This window comes from Rhinolophus sinicus, linkage group LG04 (assembly GCF_036562045.2).
Source record: "Rhinolophus sinicus isolate RSC01 linkage group LG04, ASM3656204v1, whole genome shotgun sequence".
In the NCBI taxonomy this organism is placed as follows: Eukaryota; Metazoa; Chordata; class Mammalia; order Chiroptera; family Rhinolophidae; genus Rhinolophus; species Rhinolophus sinicus.
This window is the reverse complement of record NC_133754.1, coordinates 174,807,982-174,833,059: the sequence shown is the minus strand read 5'-3', so window position 1 is coordinate 174,833,059 and position 25,078 is coordinate 174,807,982. Positions and strand designations below refer to the sequence as shown.

Below are 25,078 nucleotides of genomic sequence, written 5' to 3'. Positions count from 1 at the left end.
AACATGCCTCAGTTTATCTTTTAACAATATAATGCAACCAAATATTTTATTAACTGAGTGTACTCGTGCGCCAAATCACTATTAAGAACTCTAGTAAGCTGGACAATTCAAGTGCCATTTTGCATGAGAGTCAACCAACACTTTGTGGTGTCCGGCATAGCTCGTGCTTTCCACATACGCTTCCGTTAAGTCTCACCACAACATTGTGAGTTAGGCATTGTTAGCATTTTCCCACTGATGCAATAGTATCTCAGAAAGTGAGCTCTTGCTTAAGACCACCAGCACATGAGTTGTAGAGCCTGGATCCCAAACCATTTCCCTAGGATCCTTCGTTCTTTTATTTTTATTTTTTCCAGATTAGGGCACCCCAGAGATTTGAAGAGATTCATCACAGCCTGAATGGGTGAGTCACAGATGTTCCAACTTCTTCCCCACAGTCCATGCCACCTGGCACCACCTGGCCCTATGATCCACTGCCAGGTGGAAAGGCCACCTCATTCCATAACAATCAGAGCCTGGAATGAAAGCAGTGAAGTAAGCAGCTGCCCTTTCCTGTGTTCTGTTTTCATTGCAATTGCTGCTGAGATAATCAGATGTTTGCTCCAAGTGATAATTTCTTATTTGTTTATCCTGGCCATTTAATGCCCAAGCTAGGCTGTGGCTGGAAAGATGAGAATTCAGCAGGGTAGCTGGTGACATCTGAGAGCGGGGAGGCAAAATTGGCACCAAGAGATGTACTCACAGCCAGCAATGAGCAGCAGGTAAGGTTCAGATTTTTCTAATATTCAAGAGGAGAAGCAAAACCCAGATCACAGGCATTTGCTCTGAAAATTTGAGTTCTAGTATCAAGACCAGAAAGACCACTGATTGGAGGCTGAGATAATTTGAGGCTGCCTCTTGGAGTCTTACCCTCTCTTGGTCTTTTCTCCCTCATCTGTAAAATGGAATGCTAATAAAACATTATGCTGTGATTATTAAAGTATGAAATGTATTTATCTGTTAAAAAATAGACATGTATTGGTGTTTCTATGTTTCAGGGACTGGACTGATTGCAGCAGACAATGGAGAATAAGACAAATATAGCAGCTACTCCCATAAATGGCACAGTTTTGTGAATATCACAGGTAACAAACACTGACCATTTTTTATTATAAATGATAGCACAGAACACTATTAAAGTTCTCCTTGAAACTCTCTCTTCTCTTGGCTCCTAGAAGGCTGTGATCTTTTCATTTCCCCCCTAACTTATTGACCTCTTCGTTACTTGCAAACACGAAAGACATTTACAATGATCTAAAAAGTCCTAAGATCTGGCCCCCATTAGCTTTCACCTTACCTCTCATTACTCTCTTTTTCACTGAGGCTCTGATCACATGATCGGACACTGCTACACCTGCTCCCCTGCCTTGGGTTCAATGCACTTGCTTGTCCTCGGCTAGAAATGCTCTTACCTGAGGAATCTGCATGGAGCTATCTTTGCCCTCCCTCATACCTCTGCTCTAATTTCACTATTTCTGCATGTCCCACCACAACCACACTATTTAAAAACACAACACTCTTCCCACAATCACCACCCATCCCTTGCACTATTTTCCCCCAAGTCAGTTAACACCCCCTGACATATTTTACGTAAATTAATAAATAATATGGTAAACTAATAACTATAAATGCTTGCTCAATGAGGAGAGCAGTCTTCGCCTGTTGCCATTTGCTGCTGTGTCTAAAAATAATGGCATAGGGTTTGGCACATTGTAGATATTTGATAAATATTTATCAAAAGCAGATATGGACAAATGAATGAATAGAGTATTTAACAGGAAGACTAAAACTTGTCTGGGATTACTCCCTGATCCTTAGGGTTTTTGTTTTTGTTTTGTTTGTTTGTTTGTTTAGATGTAAAAAGGGTTATATAGCTTTTAGAACATTTTAATAATCTCAATCATAATTGTAATTATTATTACTATTAGTGGAGTTAGTAGACTCTTGTAGTATCTGCTGTAAGTGAGTAAATTGAATCAATTTCATGCTGACTGCACCTCTCTTTCTCCAGTCATGACATTGATCGTTCAGTGTGATAAAATGAATTTTCCTCACTGGGGAACATACCTTTCTCTCCTATGTATATTATGCACAACCAAATGGGGCTCTTAAACACATTTGACAATACAACTAAACTATGCTGTGTCCTAACAGGGATCATAAAAGCTAAGGGAGGTTTATTAACATTTGCATATAGTGTAGGTTTTCCTATGTACATTTTGAAAAAGATGTGCTATGCATTTGATCAGACTCAGAAAAGCCACGAAACAGAGGTTAATCTTGTTTTGCATCCATCTCATTCATTCCAAGGGCACTTCCAAAACATATTACCTATATTTAATAAGCTGCACAGTGCCCTTGTGAACCGGGCACAGATCTCAACTTTATTGCATAAGGAAAGATAGTGGTTTGCTATGGAGACAAAATGGCCAGGTTGGAAAGAAAACGGAGGTCCAAATTTGTCCTAGATGCATTATTTTATACCTCCTGGCAATTCTGCTTTCATTTTCAAAAATGCACAAATCGGTTGGAGGGATGATGGGTTACCCTTTGTGATACTTATCTGTGTCTCACTGTTAAGGCTTTAAAATTGGCCTGGGACACCAGTCTGCATGCTTGCCCAATCCAGAAACACTGTGACCTGGTATGCAGACATCAGTAATGGAGGAAAGATGAATCCATTGCAGCTCAATTCTGTATTACAGACAAAAATCTGCTGAACAACCCACTCATAACTTCCTCAGTCTACAACTGCAGGCATCCCAAAAAGGAAAAAAATAAGTAGAAATCAAAGGCTCAGTTAATCATTAATATTAAGTAGGAATACACAGCCCTTTGGTCTTTCAAAGGTTTCTGTTGAAATCTATTGATTTAACTTGCCAGGTAGTCATGGACAATTCTGTTTTCTTATCTGTAAAATTGAGATAGTAAAACAAGGTTTGATTTTCACTAAAGAAGGATATAAGTCAAAGGAAATCATACACACACACACACACACACACACACTCACACACGTATATATAACTACTCTAGATTAATGACATCGGTTCCGTTATCATAATTAAGTACCATATTTGTGGTAAAAGGGGATGGAACACCATTTTGGAATAATTATTTTTACTCAAAATAATATGTTAGAACAGTATCCCAGAAAATTATTCTTGACAAACATCATCCATTTTTACAGTTTCCATATAAAATACAGTAATCCATTGACAGGGCTAGCACACCTTTCCAGAGCAGGTGCTAACTTTAAAGAGAAAACCAAGAATGAGTGTTAAAGAATAAAAGCATGGCCAAACACAGAATTTCTTGGAGAATATAGGTCTGCTAATTTTTATAAGTATATACAGTCCTACGTCGGTATCCACAGCTGATTGGTTTCAGGATCCCTCTGGATACCAAAATCCTTGGATGCTCAAGTCCCTTATACAAAATGGCATAGTATTTGCATATAACCTCTATCTGCACATAGGCCACTATGGGGTCTGCCTACATATCACTTCATTCATGTGAATTCAGTAAAGTGCTCACGACATAGCAACTTCAAGTTTTATTTTCTGGAATTTCCGGCTTTGTTTTGTTTTTTTAATATTTTCAATCTGCGATTGGTTGAATTCACAGATGCAAAACCTGCAGATATGGAGGGCCAACTCTGCGTGGGTGACTGTGTGTGTGTGTGTGTGTGTGTGTGTGTGTGTAGTTTTTCATTATGAGATCAGTTTATGTGATTTAAGCCTTCACTAACAATATTAAATGCTACTTATTAAAATGCTAGCTTTGATTTTAAAAGTATTTTAAACGTCTAGCATACTAAATGTAAATGATGATGGCTACTATTCAAGAAAAAAAATAGCTCTGTGGAGAGATATTCCAGTGTGTTATTTTTTTTGTTTTGTTTTTTAAACCTAAAGACTACTTGGAATGTATTTAAATAACCATTGAACTAGACTTGACGGATTAGATGTAGCAATCAGTCTCCCAGTAATTTAGCTCTGATAATTTACTGTCATCATTACTCTTGGACCTACTGTGATCACAGGCTTTGAAATAATACTAAAGAGTCCCTTGTCTTCAACTTCTGTAGAGTGGGAGGAAAAAGAAGGTTGGACATGTCTCCTACTTCAAATGCCTACAGAAGAGGTGCCTTCATATCTAAAAGAAATCAGTGGCCTCAAGCCCTTACATAATCGCCACCTTTTGGACCACTCCATGCTTCATCTAGTCCACTCAAGTCACCTAGAGTTTGTTGTTATTCCTCAAATACAACAAGTACATTCCTGCCTCAGGATATTCCCATGACTAACTCCAGGAGTCCTTAAAGTCTGCTTATGTATCATCTTATTAAGGAAAGGTACCCTGACCATCACCACCACATGATACCCCAGCCCCCCTTTCCCCTTCCTTTGTTTTATTAGTCTCTCTAGTACTTACACCCATTTGACACATGATAGATGACCTTTGCGATTTTCTTATTGGCCATTGTACCCCACTATAATGGTAGGTATCACAAAGTTAGGGGAGTTGTCTGTTCTGTTTACTGTTGTATGCACAGAGCCTCCAATGGTTTTTGGCACCCAGTAGGTACTTTTTGATATCTGTTGAATAAAATGATGCATATAAATAAATAAACCAATGAGCTAAGTCCAGATGATGATATGTGCTCCGAAGAAAACAAAAGAGCAGTGATACGAGAAACAGTTGGGCATTAGACGTGGTGCGAAGGAAAGGTCTTTTGGAGCATTTGAGATGAGGCCTGAACGATGATGAGGAGCCAGCCTTGGGAAGAAACGGGAGCAGAACATTCCATATGGGAGAAGAGAGCTTGTTGAAAACCTAAGTGGGGAGGTGGTAAGCTCGATATGCTTGAGGGGCAGAAAGAAGTCCAGGATGGTTTCTGTGTAGATAAATAGGAGAGAACAGAAGATAGGGTGGAGGGAAAGACACGGGTCAGACAGTGCAGATCCTGTGAAGCAGGATAAGAAGATGAGTTTGATTCTCAGTGTAGTGGGAAGGTTTTATGTACATAAAATCATAAAAGTTGTATAACGTGACCGTAAGAGAGATTTTAAGAAATAAAACGTCCCCTCTCCCCTGCCATTTACAAATGAAACTGTCTTTTAAACTCAGGCCTAATCAAACGATTTTATCAGGCTTAACATTTTGAGTTTTTAAGAATTATATTTACTGAGGCAGATATACTATTACAACACTGAGTAAGCTTCTTCAGACCACATGACCTGCTTTTTCACAGGCTTACCCAGAAGAGTGTCACCTGTCAATCCCACTTGAATAGCAGTGCGTTTCAGATTTTGTTATACTTAGAGATTTTAGTCAGCTTCCTTTATGTCACTAAAAAACCTGAACAACAAACCCTTGGTGTCCATCATATCCACTGCTCTACAGTGACAGGCTGTTCTTTATTTTCATTTTGCATGAAAACCTTGGCAAACGTGCTCATCCCATTTAGCCTACTATGAGAGTATTTTCAGAACCAATTAAATGATTACACAGCTCAAAATTAGATGATTAAAACTAATAATGTTAAGACTCCTTCAGTAAAGAAAATAACGCAAAAACAAACAAACAAAAAACCTTGAGACCCAGCAGAAGGTACTTATAGAGATATCCATATTTTGATAAATACACGCTGAAGACGTAGGAGTATAGAAAAAAAAGGCAAAAATGAAAACAGAAAAAAACAGAAGAATTAAGATTCCATTGAAAAGAGCACAGTATCACAGTATACCAGATACTGTTATTTTTTTAGAACTTGGAAACCAACAAACCTAGGGAGTGAAAATGACTGAGAAGATATACGTGTGTGTATGTGTGTGTGTGTGTGTGTGTGTGTGTGTGTGTGTATGTAACAGTTTCCCTTACTTCTTTGGTCACTGTCCTTGTGTACATAATACCAATGAGGTCACTCAGCCTACGTGGATGACCTGTGGTATAGATGCATAGTACAGTCCTTTGCATATCTATGGTACTTTACAGCTCACCCAAGTCCATCACATATGCCATCTTGGCTATTGTGAGCAATAAGTGGTTTTATTCTCATTAGCAACAGAAAATTGCCACAAATAACTGCAGGGAAGATGAAAAATAAAGTTGCTGCAAAAGTGTAAGGCCCTAGCACACTTAGTGCCCACGTCTTGGTCTCTATTATCGTTCACCAATTAAAAGAGAAGAGACTCCTTGGAGAAATGGCTGATCCTTCCTGTGAGGCAGGGTATATACAAGATGAGTCTAGAGCACCTTGTAGTGGCAGAAAATAACAAGTGCTTAAGAAAAGAAAAATTAAGAGAATATGTCAAAAATACAGAGTAGCCAACTGAAGGCTCCCACTGGTTAAAGCTGGAAAACTTTTAGCAGCAAATAAAATCATATTGGATTATTCCTCAATGTGTAAAATTAATACTCATGAGTCAACAGTGATACAAAATAAGTGATAGAATTGATAGAACAAAGTAAATTATGGAATGGAAAAAATATTGCAGCTTTACAGTGGAGAAACCTGACAAACTTGACCTCAGCCAATTGATCAAGGTCTTGTGATAAGTCATGTTGATAGTATGTAACTTTGCTATGTAATGAAAACGGCACTTTACTTCTGTGATCTTGCTCCCCGCCGAAACATATAACCCCAGTGTAATCATTAGAAAAACATGAGAGAAATCCAAATAGAGAGATATTCTATAAAATGCCTGATCAATACTGCTCAGAACAGCTAGGGTCATTGCCTGAGTCAGCTTGGGGGGCCATAACACAGTGCCATCGAATGGGTGGCTTAAACAATGGAGATTATTTTCTCTGAAGGATGGACATCTAGGATCAGGGTCCCTGCAGATGGGGTTCTGGTGAGACCGGATTGCAGATGGCCATCCTCTCACTACGGCCTCACACAGGGGGGCAGTGAGGGGTCGGGGCGTGCAAACTCTCTGGTGTCTCTTCTTTTAAGACACTAATCACATCACGAGGATCTCTCTCTTATAACCTCCTCTAGACCTAATTACCTCCCGAAGGTTTCATCTCCAAATGATCATAACAGTGAGCGTTAGGGCTTTAACATGAAGTTTTGGGAGGGACATACTTATTAATTCACTTCATAGCAGCTATGGAAAAGAAGAAAAATTAGATAAACTGTCATAGTCAAGAGGAGCCTAAGGGAAAATGATATATAAATGTAATCTAGAACCCGGGATGGGATCTTGGAACAGAAAAAGGAAATTAGGAAAAAAGTACGGAAATCTGAATGAAGTCTGGACAGTACATAATAGTAATACATAAATATCCATTCATTAATTATGACAAGTACACCACATTAATGTACAATGTTATTAATAGAGAAGACTGGCTGTGGGACATATGGAAATTTTGTGAACTATCTTCAGAATTTTTCTATAAATCTAAAGCTATTCTAAAAATAATAAAGTTTATGTTTAAAAGTGCAAGATTAGGTCATTTTAAAAGCCCAAACCAGGATATGCTGCTTAACTGCTGATACTTTTCTCATTACAAACTATAATCCCTTTAAAATACTCTGTTTAATTTATCTGCTTTGAGACCATTAGGTGGCAGAGGTCTCCACAGGTTAATTAAGTTGTTGTTATGTGTGTGTTTTTTTAAGCATTTGCATTTGTGTGCAAGGCCCTCTTTTTACTCTTTTATTCTTTTTGGTCATTTCACCCTTTGCCCTCCACTTTACCATTACGAAGTGCTGGTTAAATGGGAAAAGTCCAGCTGGCCCTTTCTACAGCCTTGATTATTAGGTAGACCTCGTATTGCGTAATCTTTATGACACTGCAAACATCAGCTAATTAATCGGCGTGGTATCCTTCTGACATGACTATTCCATTCACTTTTTTTATAGTGTAGAAAACTAACAGCCCAGTGACTTTTCCATCCTTTCTCAGTAAGTTATTAGGATGTTAACTAAATTCTTAACCCAAAAGTTCCAACACAGACAAAAGAAGATGTTGGACGTAGCGGGAATCTTAAAAACATGGTAGGTCACCCCAACCAAACATTGACAAGCTCTTCCTCAACATATTTATGGGTCATTCCTGGTTCTCTTGAAATATTTGCAATGCTGAAGAATTCACTGCCTCATACGGTAGCTCACAAGAGCGGTCATTAGAAATGGTAAGTATGGAAATAGAACTTACCTCCAACTGTCACTACTGCTTTCATTAGAAAGCACTTCTTTATGGTGATTTGAAGCGTGCTTCCCTATGTTTTCAGCTTTTATTCTAGTCGTGCCTTTCAGAGCAATACAAAGTACATCTACTTTTGAGGTAGCCCGGAGTTGAGAAAGGAGAGTGGGATATAAAGAAGACAGTGAGACCCTGATTCTACTTCTGGAGCAATCAATAAAGCTAAGATAATTTACAAAAATCAGAGACCATAAATCATTGATTGAAGAATTACATCGGGAAATATGAATATAAAATAATCAATGCTCAGTCATATACTTCTAAATTACTGAATTTCAAGATATTCTCTGTAGTCACGGTTGTAAAGCCAGTGGATCAACAGTGTCTGTCTATACATCAATAGGGAAACAGTAGAATAAATTGTGCATTTCCATAGGCTCTCTCAGGAATTAATTATACACTCAAGACAGCTAATAGAAATTTGCCTCTCTTCAGATGAGGGAAGAAAGTCAGTAAGGGTAGATGGAAAGAGGGAGAGGGGAGAGACAGAGAAAGAGAGAGAGCAAGAGAGAGCGAGAGAGAGCGAGAGAGAGAGAGAGAGAGAGAGAGAGAATGCAAACTTTTATGTGCTTATGTGCCTGGTATGTTTTCTGAATATGTACAGATAGATATCTTTGATCTGATTCAGGATATGAATATCTGGATAAAAACCAGAGACTCAAAAATATATATATATATATTCATGACGATATATGAAAAAACATTTAAGACTGAAATATAAGAAGAAATAGTAAATAAACTGTTTAAGATAAGGTTTTTAAAAAGCAAGCTGGTACAATTTTTAAACACACATCTTTTGGAAAATTTCAAGCATCACATATTCTATTTATTGCAACATGGGAAATATCTCTGAAAATAGCGCGCAGTCTTGTAACTTCCTTAATAGTTATACTTCAAAGATTTATATTTCTCTAAAGAAAGATGACCATTCACTAATTTTGTAAAGGACCCTAGGGATCTTCAGGCATTTAAATGGAAAGACTGACCCATGGTTTCACCCACTAGTTATTTACTTACATCTTGGAATTTCGTATCTTCATCTATAAAACAAGGAAAAATAACATTTTCCAATGGGTATGCTGAGGAGGGGAAGGGACAATCAATTAAAGGCTACAACACACTGCTCAACATATAATACAGGTTTTAGTACCTTCTAACCAATTTTTTCTCAAAGGAAGTCCTATAATATTTGAATATGGATACCTGCTGCCTTGTTATTTTCTCTTCTTATGGAAAAATATAGCCATATTCTTCCTCCACTTCTACTGTGTGACACGGCTTCTGGGCCCTTTCCTATAATGACAAACCTGTAGACATATTTTAGCTGATCAACTTTTCCATCATTCTTTTCATTCCGTGGTTATTTACAACAAAATTTTTAGAACTTAAATGTCCTTGGTATCCTGATACTGTCACATTATTGTTCTAAAACTATTTTTATATCTCCTCTTCAGTGTTAAACCTGAAAACATAACCTATGAACGTGACTTACGTAGCAGCTAAATATTCTCTCTTTTCTAAAACTCCCTTTGCCAGTGGTCAGGGCACACCCATCTCTGAAGTCTGTATCGCGCTTCCTGCCGTGATTTGTCCATCTCTTTCATAAAACACTTCCAATTCACTCAGCACCCAATCGCAGGTAAAGAGTCTTTGAAACCAGAACTTCAACCAGTCAGCACATTTTCTCATCTATCCAGAATCCTATCTTCTATTGCATTACGGAGTCTCTTGGAACTCTTAAACATGTTCCTGGTTTTGTCAGAACTAATTGCCTTCACACTAATTGGATTAGATCATCTCCAGATCTCTACCTCCCGGGATCGATAGCACCAATATGTTCTCTAGTCTCCTGACCTCTACTTATTAATGACTAGATGGAAGTTAGAGATGATAGCATGTCCTGGTGATGGGCTTCTCTTTATGAGACTTTGATCATGTCCTAGTATGGACCTGACATACTAGGACATCACCTTATCCTTTTGTTGCCTTTCCCATTGGAAGCAGGTGGCATTAGCAGAGAGTGACTATTATCTAGGCACTTGCCTGGGCTTTATTGTGGGTAAACTTTCTCCTAGAGTAAAAAAGAGCACACAGAGAGAAGAAAAACAAATATAAAACCAGCTGAGTCTTGTACTTAAGACTTTTTGTTCAAAGATGGTACCATTTGCTTCTTTTTTTCTTTTTCTTTTTTTTTGCTTTATTAAATTTATTGGGGTGACATTGGTTAGCCAAATTATATAAATTTCAAGTGCACATTTATATAAAACATCACCTATAGATAGTGTTGTGTGTTCACTACCCAGAGTTCTCCTTCCATCACCACTTTTTAAACTTGCCCCTTGGTATATGAGCTAAGAAAGTCATGATTTGATGTCACCTTTAGCCAAAATTCTTATTGGGAGAGGGCAATAAAGGGATCAGAGGATGTCTCCCCCTTTATAAAAGTCTGCAGAGATTTAGCCACAAGGAAAGCAGCTCCCCTCTGTGTCCACACACAAATAGCAAAGAAAATATATTTATAGAAGGATCAGATATAGTCATAGAAAAAAAGACTTACTTTTGGTCAGAAGGGTGACACTGTCTAGAAAATAACTGATTATTTATTACATGGCATTTATTGGGAAATGTAGAGGGAATCGAAACTTTGGTGTGTGTGTGTGTGTGTGTGTGTGTGTGTGTGTGTGTATTTCCTGAACTTTCCATATCAAAGTCATCCAAAGAATTGAAGTCCTTCTCAGCAAGGTCTTGCCCAAATCTGGTGTTTTTAATACAGAAGCATATTATTTCCCTTTGAAAAATATCTATTCACTGATAATAGAGCTTAGGTAGGAATCCTGTTATATTGTACTATTTACAGTGTTTTGATATAGCCCATTTGTTGCCTATTTATTTGACCTGCAATACAATCTAGAAACCAACAATCATAACTTCCATTTCACAAATGAAAAAATGGAAACACATTTAAATGAGCTTTTCCACCTTAAGCAAATCAATCAAGGAGTCCGAATAAAGATCTATGTTACTTAAATTCTAGTCTTATGTTCATTTTAAACGATTCTGGTATTTATTTGATTTCTTTATTTCTCTGTCAGTTTAAAATCATATTGATAATTTTGTATTCATGACCATCTCCTAGTAAATTTACAAAGAAAATATTCGTTCAACATGCCTAATGATTAAATAAGCAATGACTATCTGCAATTTGGTTAGAGACATTCAAAGTCATTGCGTGGTTTTGTGAAGGCACCATTGTTATTCTTATGTAGGTTTAGTTATAGAGAGGCCAATTTTGTATTAACTTGTGACTCCCACTGATCTTTTTAACTTTGGAAGTCTGGCTGAAACCACAACATTTGATGCCCTAAAATTATATTCCAGACCCAAGTTTAGGGTGTTTTCCTTGAATAAATAACCTATCTACTAATTAACTCACTTCAGCCACTCCACGGTTTTCTGCCTCTGTGCTCCAATTCCCCCCATAGCTGCAACCTCTTAGCCTCACAGGTAATAGTTCTACTTTTTTGTTGTTGTTGTTATTCTGTACCTGACAAACCTTTGGGGATTCTCATAATTTATTCTTAAACTGATTTCTTTGGGATTCTATGGATTTTAATTTTAAAACTTTCCCTTTAGGCAGTTTCTAACTCAGTCTTTTTTTTTTTTTTTTTCCCTTAAAGTTCACTGAGCCAGCAGTACCTGATACAATCTCCAGTGAAGATGTCAAACTTAATTATCTAACCATCATCATGCCTTAGCACTGAAACCCCTTTTAATACTGCTGATGACACTGGGGTTTTACTTAAGATGGAGTCAAGAATAGCTCTTTGTCTTGTGAGCTTTAGTGTGAACTCTTCCAGGAACCAATTGTTTACGGCACTGCGGAATTAGTTCCACAAACTATGCCCCGATGTGACATTCATCATATCCATTTTATTGCAGCCCACTGTTTTCTCAACATTTTGAATTTGCCATTGCTTCTCGTTTGTTCATTTCCTTTGCCATGTGGACTGTGATTTAGTGGAATGATATATAACTGGGTTAGAATTCTAGCTCTGTCACTAGAATGCGTGACCTTCAAGATGTCATTTAACATTTAAGAGACTCAATTTTCTCGTTTGCAAAACAAGAAAGATAATTATACCTGCTCCATGATTCTATTTTGAATATCACATGCGATAACAGAGGTAAAAAGCTCCAGCACATTTCCTGGAACATAAGAGGTGTTGAATGATTTTTCTTTCTTCTCCATGGTTGATGGGGCCCGTGAAACCAAATTCAAAAGTTCAGTTTCTGTATGCCCTATGGCAGTACAGCAAAATTATATGCATCAATGAAACTGGATTAATATACACCAATATATCATTAGGTTTAGAAGTATTCTAAGGAAAAATTTAGTGTAACCTCTTACCTACAATTGTATGCCGGGACCTTTTCTACGAATTGTAGGAAACATGAGGCAGGTCTATAGGTCTGTAATCACAAAGAGTTTACAACTTAGAAGGGAAAATTGGACGTCAGCCAATAATTGCAAGAGGGAGTATATATTTCTGATTAGCGTGAGGCAAGTAGAGCTTCTTGGAGGGTAATACATTTGATCTGAATCTTGATGAAATAGTAGGATTTTTGGCAGATGTGTACAGGAAATATCTGTGTGCACAGGATGTTTAATTAAGATTTAATTTGAGTGGGATTATTTGGACCTCAAGTTGTATACTCCCATGTGACAGGAAAAATCTTCAACATTGCCTCTATTTTTCACCAGAAACTCCATTATAGGATAGATATAAAGAGCAGAGATTTTCCATCCTTATTAAAATATAATAATCAAGTCTTCGAAATTGACACTCTCACAATTCGCTGAGATAAGCCTTTTACTAAAGGAGATTTTTCACCCAAGAACAGAATAGGTCTTCTCTCTCCTGGTGACAGCAGTACTTGGTCATAGCTAAACACAGTACATTTATGCATCTGTCCTCCACTGGATTGTGAATTCATTTTTCACTTACTGAGGGTCTACTCTGTGCCAGATATTCCTATAGGAACAAAAAGACAGAGATCGCTGTCTTCATAAGGGATACATTCTAATGTGGAGGGACAGACAATAAACATAGTGGATAAAAAATATAGATTGTGCCACAAGGTAATATAACCTAGGATATAAAGGAAAGGAGAGGAAAGTAAGAGAGTGCAGGAGACAGTCTGCAGTTTTAAATAAGGGCAACAGGATAGGTGTCCTTGAGGAGGTGACATTTAATTAGACTTAAGGAGGTGAGAGAATCACCCTTGCTAATTATCAGTGGAAAGAGAATTCCAGGGAAAGAGAACAACATGTACGAAGACCCTAAGTTATAAATTTACCTAGTGTGCTGCCAGATAGCTAAAAGGCCAGACAGTGCAGAGAAACAATGAACAAATATAAAAGTAGTAGGGAATGATAAAACATTATCTTGAGCAATAATATGGTGATGATGGTGGAAAGATTGAATGGGACCTTGTAGGTGATGATATGTCTCAGGCTTTTGCAGTGAGTGAAGCGTGGAACCAATGCATCATTTTAAACAATGATGTGACACACTATGACTCACATTTGAAAATATTCTTGTATTGTAGTGGAATTAGATTGGTTGAGAATGGGAAGGGAAGGCAAGTGCAGCAAGCAGGCTGGGACAGTAATCCCGGTGAGTGATGGTGGTGATGCAGACCAGGATGGCAGAATGGATTTTGGACATATTGTGATGATAAAACCAATGGGATTTGTGATATAGTTACTGAACATGGTGGCATAAAGAAAGAGGGGAGCCAAGGCTCAACCGAAGGAAGGGGATGCCATCATCGTAAACGGGAAAGCCTGTGGGAGTAGTAGCAGATTTCAGGAGAAAAATAAGTTCTGCTTTGGATTTGTTGGTTGGAAATGTCTGTTCTACAACTACATGGCTATGCTGAGTAGGCAGATGGATAGAAATGTGGTTGAGAAAGTCAAGAGAAAAGCGAAAAACAAAAATATAAACTTGGGCATCTTCAGCACCAAGATAGTATTTTCATCTAGGTGACTAGATGAGACCACCAAGAAAGTGGTACTGATACAGAAGAGAAGGTCAAGAACTGAGTTCCCAGGCACTCTAACCATTAAGAAATAGGGAAGAAGAAAAAGAGCCAGCAAAAGAAATGATGCCATAGTAGCCAGTGGAAAGTTATGTAGCAATAGCAGGAGGAAAATCAGTAGAGGGATAGAGAAAACCAAGTGACAAGAGGGACCAAAAGAGGAAAACTGAATGAATAGCTATGAAAAAAAAAAAGAAAGAAAGAAAAGTAAGCTGAAAACTAAGTGTTGGCATTAGTAACATGGAAGAGGTCACTGGTGACCTTGACACTAAAAGCTTTAATAAAATAATGGAGGCAAAGACCTCACTGGAGTAAGTTTTAGTGCAAATAGGAGGAGAGGAATCAAAGACCATAATGATCAGCCACTTTTTGTGCATATTTTATCCGAAGGAGAACAAAGAAATAGAGCATAAATTGAGCCTTCTTCATCTTTACATCACAGAATATATTAGCGGCTAGAACAATGTAGTCAACAAAAAAGAATGAATGAATAAAGAAAACAGATAAAATGTTAACTAAATTCAACCCATTGAGCTCCAGGAGAAAAAGTGTTTTTGGTTAATGCTTTTCCTCAGAACCCACACTCATATAAGTGACCCAGGCTGTAAATTCTATCTTTAAAATAACTTGTTTTTATCCTCTGAAACATCCATTTTAGATTCTCATTGAATCTCAACTACCTAGTACAATTGCTTCCTCACGAATCTCCTTGTGTACGTTTTCTTATTCCTCTAGTTTGACTTGTAAAAACTGCCTGATGAATTTTTCCTCAATCAAGCCATTCTTCACTTGCACTGTTTCTACATTACCTGCTTTAGCCTCCTTGTCTCCATCCAACGTTCCAGCCAAATGAAACGATATTTTTCTCGCTGTTGTGGGAATACTGTATGATTTCTCATCAGCACATTTTAACTCATCTGCTTCCTCTTTTCTACTCTTTTTTTTCTTTCTAATTACCTTTAAATAATTTGTTACAATGACCTTCCTTTATGAAATCTCTCCTTATTCCAGAGTTCTCAAAACACCCAAACTCTCCTAGAACTTTTTGGAACATTTCTTGTCACCCTTCTTGTTATTTTATAGTGTGTATTATAAAGTTATCAATATATTTTACTCATCCACCCCTTATATCTAAATAGAAATAAAGCACTGTTATCTCACTAATTTTACCTAAACTTTTTAAGGACGAATTTACAACTTGAGTTAGTTATAAAGACCACAATCAAGGCCTTGAGATTCTTGAAAAAGAAAAATAATTCTTTTTATTACCAATATTTTATACCCTGTCTATAAACTATGAAAATTAGACTATAACAGAAAAAAAAGAAAATTATGAATCTTTAGAATTATGATATGGCATAAAATACTAATATAGTAATATTAATTACTATTAATATTAATGTAGTACAAGCTTATTAATATTACTATATGCTGGGGACTCCTCTAAGCTCTTCAACCTCCAATGATCCTCACCGTCTAATATTTACGCACTTGTATATAGTCTCCTCCCACATGTAATGGGGCTGACCTTGTGAGGAGTAGGACACTGCAGAAATCATGGTGTGTGACGTCTGAGGTGAGGTCTTAGAGGACAGTTTGCCTTGAGCTCCTTTGGACCACTCATTCTGCCATTTCAAGTCAGCCATTCCAGCAGCTCATGGAGAGGACGATGTGGGATGAAACTGAGGCCTCCTGCCAACGACCACGACCAATATGTTGGCCACATGAGTTAGCCACCTTGGAAGCAGAGCCTTCAGCCCAGTCACAATTTCAGATGACTAGTACCAGTCACCATATTGACAGTGACCTCATGAGAGATTCTGAGACAGAAAATCCAGCTAACTATCTCCAAGATTTCTCATTCACAGAAACTGTGACAGATATTAAAGGTTTGCTGTTTTTACTATTTTTTTATTATTTTATATTAATTTCAGATGTACAAACAACGTGATGATTAGATGTTTACACCCCTCACAAAGTGATAATCCCCCCTCCAAGTCTACCACTCATCCGACATTGTCTACAGCTGTTACTATACCACTGACTATATTCCCTATGCTGTACATAACATCCTATGAATATATATATATATATATATATATATATATATATATATATATATATATATATATATATATATATATATTGATATTCAATGTGGTTTACTATTGTTTTAAGCCATTAGGTTTTAGGGTAATTTGTAATACAACAATAGCTAACTATTCCTTTAGTTCACTCTATGACATTGGGTAGATGACATAACCTTCAACTTGTAAATTAATCTGCTACTCTTTTATCTCATTCAATGACGTTGGGTAAATGATGTAACTTGAAACTTCTAAATTAACAAAAGGATTGAAACAGAGGATGACAATGGATGCTTATAAGTTCAACACTGATTGTTCATGTCCTACCTTACCATGCACCAGGGAAAACAATTCAGTATTTCCTGAGGATAGCCTCTGTTGATGACCATTCATTTACTCTGCAGTGGCCGTTTGCCATATCTAACTCATTGGTTTTTAACGCTGTTTTTGATATATTGCCCAATCCATCCATAAACTCACCCCCAGAATGTTATATGAGGCTGGCATAATGCTAACTCTTTTAAACCACAGTAAAAGCAAATGCTTCTAATTTATGCTGCCTTTTTATTCCCTACATAATTTTGATTTTAATGCTTCATCTCGACCATATCAATATTCTTTTGATACTAGCAATTGCAAACAAAAAGTCAATGTTTCATTCCTCCTCTTGGCCAACTGAAGGGGAATGGTCATAGCTCCAGGCCTTGAGAGGAATGGGAGAATTTATGGTTAACTTTGTAGGAGAAGGGATTTAATATATTAGGAAGCACTGTGCTTGAGCGTCTAGAGATAATGGATGCTGATTTCTACTCTGTCATTACCAACCTGCAAGATCTTTGGCTACTTTTATTTTTTTTAAGCTTTCAAGTAAAAGTGTTGGAAGAGCAGCAACACACATAGAGTAATTGGGAGTATTTTGAGTTCTAAGGTAATTTACAATATGACAGAGTCGAGTGGAAACAGGATCTTTATTAACACATAGCTCGGGGTCCATAGCCCACTGTTTACATCTAAATCTGACGCAAAAGGAAAGGGAGACAACAAAAATGTATAAATACTGACAATACAATAACTTCCTAGATCTTGTCTCAACCCAATATCAACATTGTGCAGTTTTCACTTCAGAGGGTGGGAGGAGCAAAATAGAGAAAATATTAGCAGTATAAATATGATAAATAAGCTTTTAACCTTAAAATGCTTTTTCTATGAGGACTTTTCCCCACTTTTTCTATGTAATCTTTGGGCATATCAAGTCTGTCCATAACCACTAAGGGATAGGATCTAAATTGGATAATCACACCTAGCCCCAATGGGTTAGTAGGTATTGTTTTTCTTTTTTTACCCCCCAAATCAAATAGATTGTACATATCTGCTGCTAGGAGAAAAGGAATCTATTCTGGAATGCCTCATCACTAAAATATAGGCTGTAAATATAAGAGAAACACACTAAATAACTGTAACATTACTAAGTACGGAATGGCACGATACTGAAATATTGTTTAAAATTTTAGCAGCTACAACATCAGACCTCAGGTAGTAAACAGGTGAGCTTGGAGATACTCTCCCAATGACAATGAAACCTTTTACCATAGGAGATTTCTATTAGCGCTTGGCACTTGAATCGTGGATAGACCTCGACAGTATTACGCTAAATGAAATAAGTCAGACAGGGAAAGGCAAATACCGTATGATTTCCTTTATATGTGGAATCTAATAAACAAAATAAATGACCAAACTCAACAGAAACAAACTCATAAATACAGAGAACATTTTCCTGGTTGCCAGATGGGAAAGGGGATGGATGGCGATGGATAAAAAAGGGGAAGGGGTTAAGAAGTACAAACAGTCAGGTATAAAAACAGTCACCAGGATATAAAGTACAGCATAGGGGATCTAGTCAACAATGTTTTAATAGCTATGGATGGTGTCAGATGGGTACAAGACTTATCAGGATGATCACTTTGTGAGTTACATAAATGTCTGATAACTATGTTGTGCACCTGAAACTAGTATAATATTGCATGTTGACTGTAATTGAAAAATTTTTTAATGTAAAAAAATAAACTTGTTGCCTTTCTGTTTTTGTTTTACATTATGAAAGTCATGATTGCTGGTTGATATTTCTGAACTATAGAATGCTAACAGTTCAGAAGTGAACAGGTTGGGATAGATGATGTAAGGTCCTTTCCAACTCTGAAAGACTATGACCCTTAACTTTGTACTTTTTAAAAATTTGAGCCAGAACTAATATTATAATAAGTGAGAATGCTGAGGTTAACTGTTATAGCAAGATCCATTGGCAACAAGGCTGCAAATACCTAAAATATGTATAACAATACGTATCTCATGACCTCACAATTATCTTAGCAAATCTTCATTATATATAGATATATATGTATATATAGATATATATATGTATTATATACATATGCATATATGTGTATATATAATATATGTATATATAATATATATTATATATGTATATACATATAATATATGTAATATATTATATGTGTATATATTATATATGTGTATATATGCATATATATACATATATATATATTATATATATACACATACATATATATACACCTATACATATACATGTATAGTTGTATATATATTATTATGGGATCAATGGCAGTTTGATTGGAACACTGGACACCAGTAGGATCAAAATAGACCTTAGAGTGCATGTTAGGAAGGCAATTTCTAAACAGAATAGGCAGAATAACCTTAGAATAGATATTTGCATTAGGACTCCACCATTCTGACTTAGAGCATTACTGGTATATGCTGTTTAGTTGGCACGATGATTGAGCAACTTCTTGGGTTACTGTGGGAAGAATTTTGGGGTATTTTAACTCAGAAAGGAAACGTGGTCCATTGCATTAGCCACGTCTGCAGTGGCCACAGGACTGGGCAGTGATAGGCTATGTAATAGAAATGTGCCTGACCTGGACAGTAGCCAACAAGCATTTTACAGATGAAGTGGTAGAGACCCAGAAAAGTTATTCGATTTGCTTAAAGTCATGCAACAATTTAATTGCAAAGCTGTTTCTAGAATTCAAATCCATTGGTTGTTCCCCAACCCCACCATTCAGTATGCTTTCTACGTTGCACTTCTGTTTCCAACTAAGAAGGTAAACGAGAAAATGATAAATACAGAAAGGCACAACTTATATGCTGTTTCACGATTGTGAAGTCAAGTTTTATCCTCATCTCAATATTCTAACTGCAAACTAACCTTAGATGGATTAAAGGGTTAAAGGAAAACATTATAGAAGAAGAAGAAGAAGAAGAAGAAGAAGAAGAAGAAGAAGAAGAAGAAGAAGAAGAAGAAGAAGAAGAAGAAGAAGAAGAAGAAGAAGAAGGTGCAAATGAGTCTGATTTTAGGGAAACACTTTTTAAGCAGAAAGCCAGCAAATAAATTACAAAGAAAAATGATAAATTTGACTACATGTGAATTTTAATGTGCCACTTATCAAAATAAATTTAAGGTGGAATCAGGAAACACACACACACACTTACACACACACTAAACTTGATCAGTAAAGTCTTGCTGTTCAAAAAGAAAAAAAAAAAAAACAGATAAAAAAAACACAAGACAAAATATGATAGAAAAATAAGGCAAGAATCCTGAATAAACTAAACCCAGATGACACAAACAATGAAAATATTCTGAGTCTCACAAGCAAATAAATGCATGCAATTGAATAAGATATATTATCATCTTCCCCTATCAAATTTGCAAATATTTAGATTGTCATATTCAATATCAGCAAAGCTGTGGGATAATCAGAATTACTGCAGTATGTGTGTATTGTATTATTTGTTCTAAATATTTGCTGACTCTCTCTGCCAGTTCCATCTTTATAGGGCTCCTGGCTGTGCCCTCCTCTGAGGAGGAGTATCTTTCTTACTTTATTATACTGAGCTTGTGCATGTGACTTGCTTCAGCCAAGGGCACGTGAGTAGAAGTGGCAAGCACTTTATCTGAGCAGCACATTAAGAGGTATCATGTCGATGGCACCATTCCTCTTTTCCCTCTGCTTTAAGATCAGCATGTCCGAGATAGAGCTGCTGCTGCCTGGATTACAGAAGGAAGGAAATACATGAACAAGAGCTGAAGCTAACCCACAGCTGGTGGATACTGTGAGCAAAGAAAACAGCAGTGATTTTTGAACCCACTGAAATGTTGATGTTGTTTTTCCTGCAGGATAACCTCACGAAAGCTAATAAATATAGCGGGAGTATAACCAGCACAGCATTTATGAAAAACATTTTAGCAATATATGTCAGGAACCTTAAAATTAGTTGATACTATTGACTTACAAATTCCCTTCCATGACTCTATGTGCCAAGAGATTCATTGCAATATAACCCTTGATGCTGAAAATTGGAAGCAAGCCAAATGTCCAAAATTAGGAGAATGATTAAATAAATCATGATAAATACATACTTTGGAATGTTATAGAGTCATTTAAATGGTATCTACGAGGAATATTTAATGGCATAAGAAAATAGCCTCTATATAATATAAGGTGACAAAACAGTGTAAATAAGGTGACAAAACTGATTTGTTAATGCTGAATGATGCCAGACATGTAGTATATATAAATACATATGAGAAAAGTTTGAAAGGAAATATATCAAAAATTTTTATGTGTGCTATTACTTGGGTGAGAAAAGGGGTTATTTTATTCTCTTCTTTACATATCCCTATATTTGTAAACTGACTAAGAGTAAGGGTGCTCATTTTTATAATCAGAAACAAATATGTATACTTTTAAAAAAACCACCAGACTGACCTCATTTTGCAAAGGAGAGAATGCAGTCAGAGAGATGGAGTAGGTCTAGAGGAGCCAGATTTAGAACCTGATTCTATCTATACTTTTAACCATTACACATTTATTGCTTTAACGTTATATTGTCTTGACTGTTATGTTTCTGCTCAAATATCTTTATCTTGCAGATGACAATCTAATATCCACTAACCTACTTACCACCTTACAAAAAATTATACCAAAACCAAAACAGAAGCATAAGTCTTCTTATTTTATAATTCAGGTTTCTGATATACTCACACACAGTCATTCATTCAAAAACTATGTATTTAGAATCCCCAATATCCTAAAGACTATGCTGGGCACAGGAAATTCAATAGTAAGTAGGAGAAAAATGGACCATCCCCTCACTGAGCTTCAGTCAAGTACAAGATTTAGGACAGTCTTTCTTCTCCATAACGTCACCTTCTAATTGCAATTATCCCCTCATTTCAACTTCAAAGCATGACTTCAATCACTAGAGAGAATTTTACAATATAATTATCTAGTAAATATTATTTGCGTAGTTTTGTTTGTTTGATTTTAAACCTAAATTCACCTGACAGAATGCTAGCATTTTTCCCTGTAGAGTGTCAGACCCCATTTACTTAAGAGTACACAGGAAATGTGTCTTGAGCTTTTTCCATGTAATCTTCTATAGATTCATTAATTCTCTTTAATCTTTCCCCATTGATAGACTTCTATTATCTACTTTTTCATTTTATAAACAATGCTTCCAAGAACGTCCTTCTACACCTACCTGTGCACTGGTATAAAATAATGTTGATAACCCAACAACTGGTTTTTGCACGTTTCCGTTTTAGGAATGCCCTTTCTAATGTGCACCCAATAAATTCACCTTCATTCTTGAGAGAATCCCTCAGATTCTCTTTCTCTCTGAAGACGTTTTCCACCCATTGGCTTTTCTAAACACACATACCCTAAAGCCTGTGTCAGTTTGCTAGAGCTACTGTAACAAAATACCACAGAATGGGGGACTTGAACAAGAGACATTTATCTTCTCAGAATTGTGGAGACTGGAGGTCCAAGATCAAGGGTCCACAAGTTTGGTTTCTTCTGAAGGCCTCTCTCCTTGGTATGCAGATGGCCACCTCGCTCTATGTCCTCACACATTCACCCCTTCATCTCCATGTTGTTTGCATGCGAATAAGGACACCAGTCCTTTTGGATTAGAGTCCTTCCATAGGACTTCACTGAACCTCTTCAAAGGCCCTCTCTCCAAACGCAGTCACAGTCTGGGAATTAGGATTTCAACATAAGACTTTTGAAGGCACACAATTCAGACCATTAGCTTGCTTGTCAGCCATTCCGTGTGGTATGCTAATCTATCGAATGGTAAAGTGAACTCATATGTGGGCCAGCACCTCATACATTGTAGGTATTCAACGTTGGATGGATCAATTAGACTATGACTGTTACAGAGCATAGAAGCCAAATGGTTACAGAACAGAGGAAGCACAAGAAGAAATGAGAATTTCAGGGAACGTTTTACGCGACATGGACTCAACTGTGAGTAAAAGGTAGATTTGTACCCGCAGAAGATAGCCCCTCCTGCTCTCAAAATGGAATACCATATCCAGAATCATGGAGGCTGACATGATTTGACAGATTCATGGAATGGTGAGGGAAATCAAGACGTACAGAACTGGTGGGGCTTAGAAATCATCTAATCCATAAGGATGATCATCTCCCCACAAATTTACTCAGCCTCCTTGTGAACATCTGCAAATGGGAACGTGTACTAATAGCTGAATTATTTTAGTCACTGCCGTAGTATTTAACAAACTTCCTTCATTCAAATATCATCTGAATGAGTTTGGCTACATTTCATACCATATTTTCTATTTTTCTTTTGATATTTATCTTTAAATTGATTCCCATTTTTCATACACTGGGTATAAAATGGAACATTACTACCACATGAATTCAACTACTTGAATACTAGTATCTGTTTTCCCAAATCGAAGGTACCAGTACAAATAAATCCACAGCTGTAACTATTATTATCAATTATTCATACACACATATCTAAAAGTCATGTCACTTCCCACAAGTGCTAGGGGAACCATGCTGTTGGAAAAAAATATTAGAATAAACTTCTTTAAATAAAGCTTAAATTAGTTTACTTTCATTTGGCTATTAAACAAATGTAATGATCCCAAGTTATTACAAGGAAGTAATCCTGGTTTGGGATGGAGGTAGGGTAAGGTGAATGCTGGGGACCATCCGTCAGCGAACAGCTTTCCCTGGAATTCTGCCTGAGGGCAACAGCCATTAAGAAGTGGCAGCACAAACGGTCAGTCCCTTGACTTAGAAACAGGTGCCTCTTAGTTCATGCTGTAATTTAAACTAAAAAATACTAGAACTCTATTTCAAGTGATTAAATGCAGATTAAACATTTCACCTACAATCTGATTTCCTCTGCAAATTTGCTCAGCAAATCCTTTCTCCATAAAGAGAAGAAAAGGAGATTTCTAACCAGCTCCAATTGAAATGAAAACTTTTGCTTAAACGCCTTCCGAATTCCTAGTTCTGGCTAATTTCCATTTCCGTGAGACCCTGAACAATCATCTCACTTCACTGAACCTCAGTTTACAAACCTGTGAATCAATAGGACTGGACTACACCATGGTTCTGAGTGCGGTCCCTGGGACACCCACAGCCATCAGTCTCCACAGGGAATCAGAAAGAAATACAAATTCTCAGGCTCTGCCCCAGATCTACTGCACAGGAAAGTCTGGGGGTGGGATGGGGGTGGTGGAGCAACCTGTGCTTTAAGGAGACTTCCAGATGATTCTGATGCTCAAGTTTGAGAGCCACTGGACTAGAGGATATAAAAATCTATTTTGACCTGCCATCTGTGAAGTGCTGTGATCTTGTGGTTGTTGAATGAGAGAGCTGGTTGGAGAATAAATCTGGTCTTCCGCGGAGAGTCACCTGGCCTAACTAATGAATACAGATCCCACGGGGGGAAATCCTGGGAAGGGCTCCTCTGGCCACCTGGAAAGGAAGCAGTGACAATATGGGAGAATTATCTGCTGGTGCTGAGGGAGGAGAAGACGCAGGCAGATAATCTCTTCATTAGGAACAGCCTGGCGTGCATCATGCCATTGTGTATACAAACAGAAGTTGTGTGCGAGTGGGCCTCAGGAGCAGGGTTCTCAGAGACACGAAAACTTGCATAAACCACTGTCCCTATACATTTTTTCTGTTCCTTCTAAATTTAAGAAGAGCGGAGTTTTGGGTGAATTGGAAAGCTATGGGGAGGTAAATCAGTGCCAGACCAAAAAAATAAAAATAAAATTCCACAATAGCCGAGCCTACAAGGTATTTTTTTTTTTTTTTTTTTTTTTTTTGTCCCACAGATTCCTGAGGGAAAAACGATTTTCCCAGCAAACAAATTCATCACAACCCCAGTGGAGCCTGCGCAGATGCAAAAGAGGAATAGGTGGGAGCTGGAGGCAGGGTGATGGAGAGGCGGGAGAGGCAGAAAGGGATTCTGGCGCCATCTTGTGGTTCACCAGACAAGGTTCTTATCCTAACAGTCGCCACCAAGGATGGCTGGCACTGAAGCAGCTTATTTAAAAAGAAAGCCTTTAATACAGTTTAATTGCCATTCCCCAGGGAATTAAGTAAACCAAGAGCTCCCCACCATGCATGAGCACAAAGTGACAGCCCTGGTGGTAATGGCGGAGATAAGTGGGCAGGAGCCTGCTACTGGATCAAAGAATCCTGAAAGTATTAACAATTCCTTTCAATTGAAAAGCACTCCACGATTTACATGTTG

At 37.3% G+C, this 25,078-nt stretch overlaps 1 long non-coding RNA gene across 8 annotated transcripts in view; it reads left to right on the top strand.

The window, feature by feature from the left end:
* The first annotated feature begins 521 nt into the window (after positions 1–521).
* Positions 522–25,078, top strand: part of LOC109447129 (uncharacterized) — a 79,670-nt gene continuing 55,113 nt past the window's right edge. For 7 of the 8 annotated variants that reach the window (XR_012495915.1, XR_012495914.1, XR_012495913.1 and 4 more), the window contains exons 1-3: positions 522–761; positions 1,038–1,124; positions 24,657–24,739. This is a non-coding gene — a long non-coding RNA (uncharacterized LOC109447129). Of the gene's footprint in view, positions 762–1,037; positions 1,125–11,693; positions 11,760–11,932; positions 15,617–24,656; positions 24,740–25,078 lie in introns of those variants that run through there. The other variant, XR_012495917.1, reaches the window with a different exon arrangement.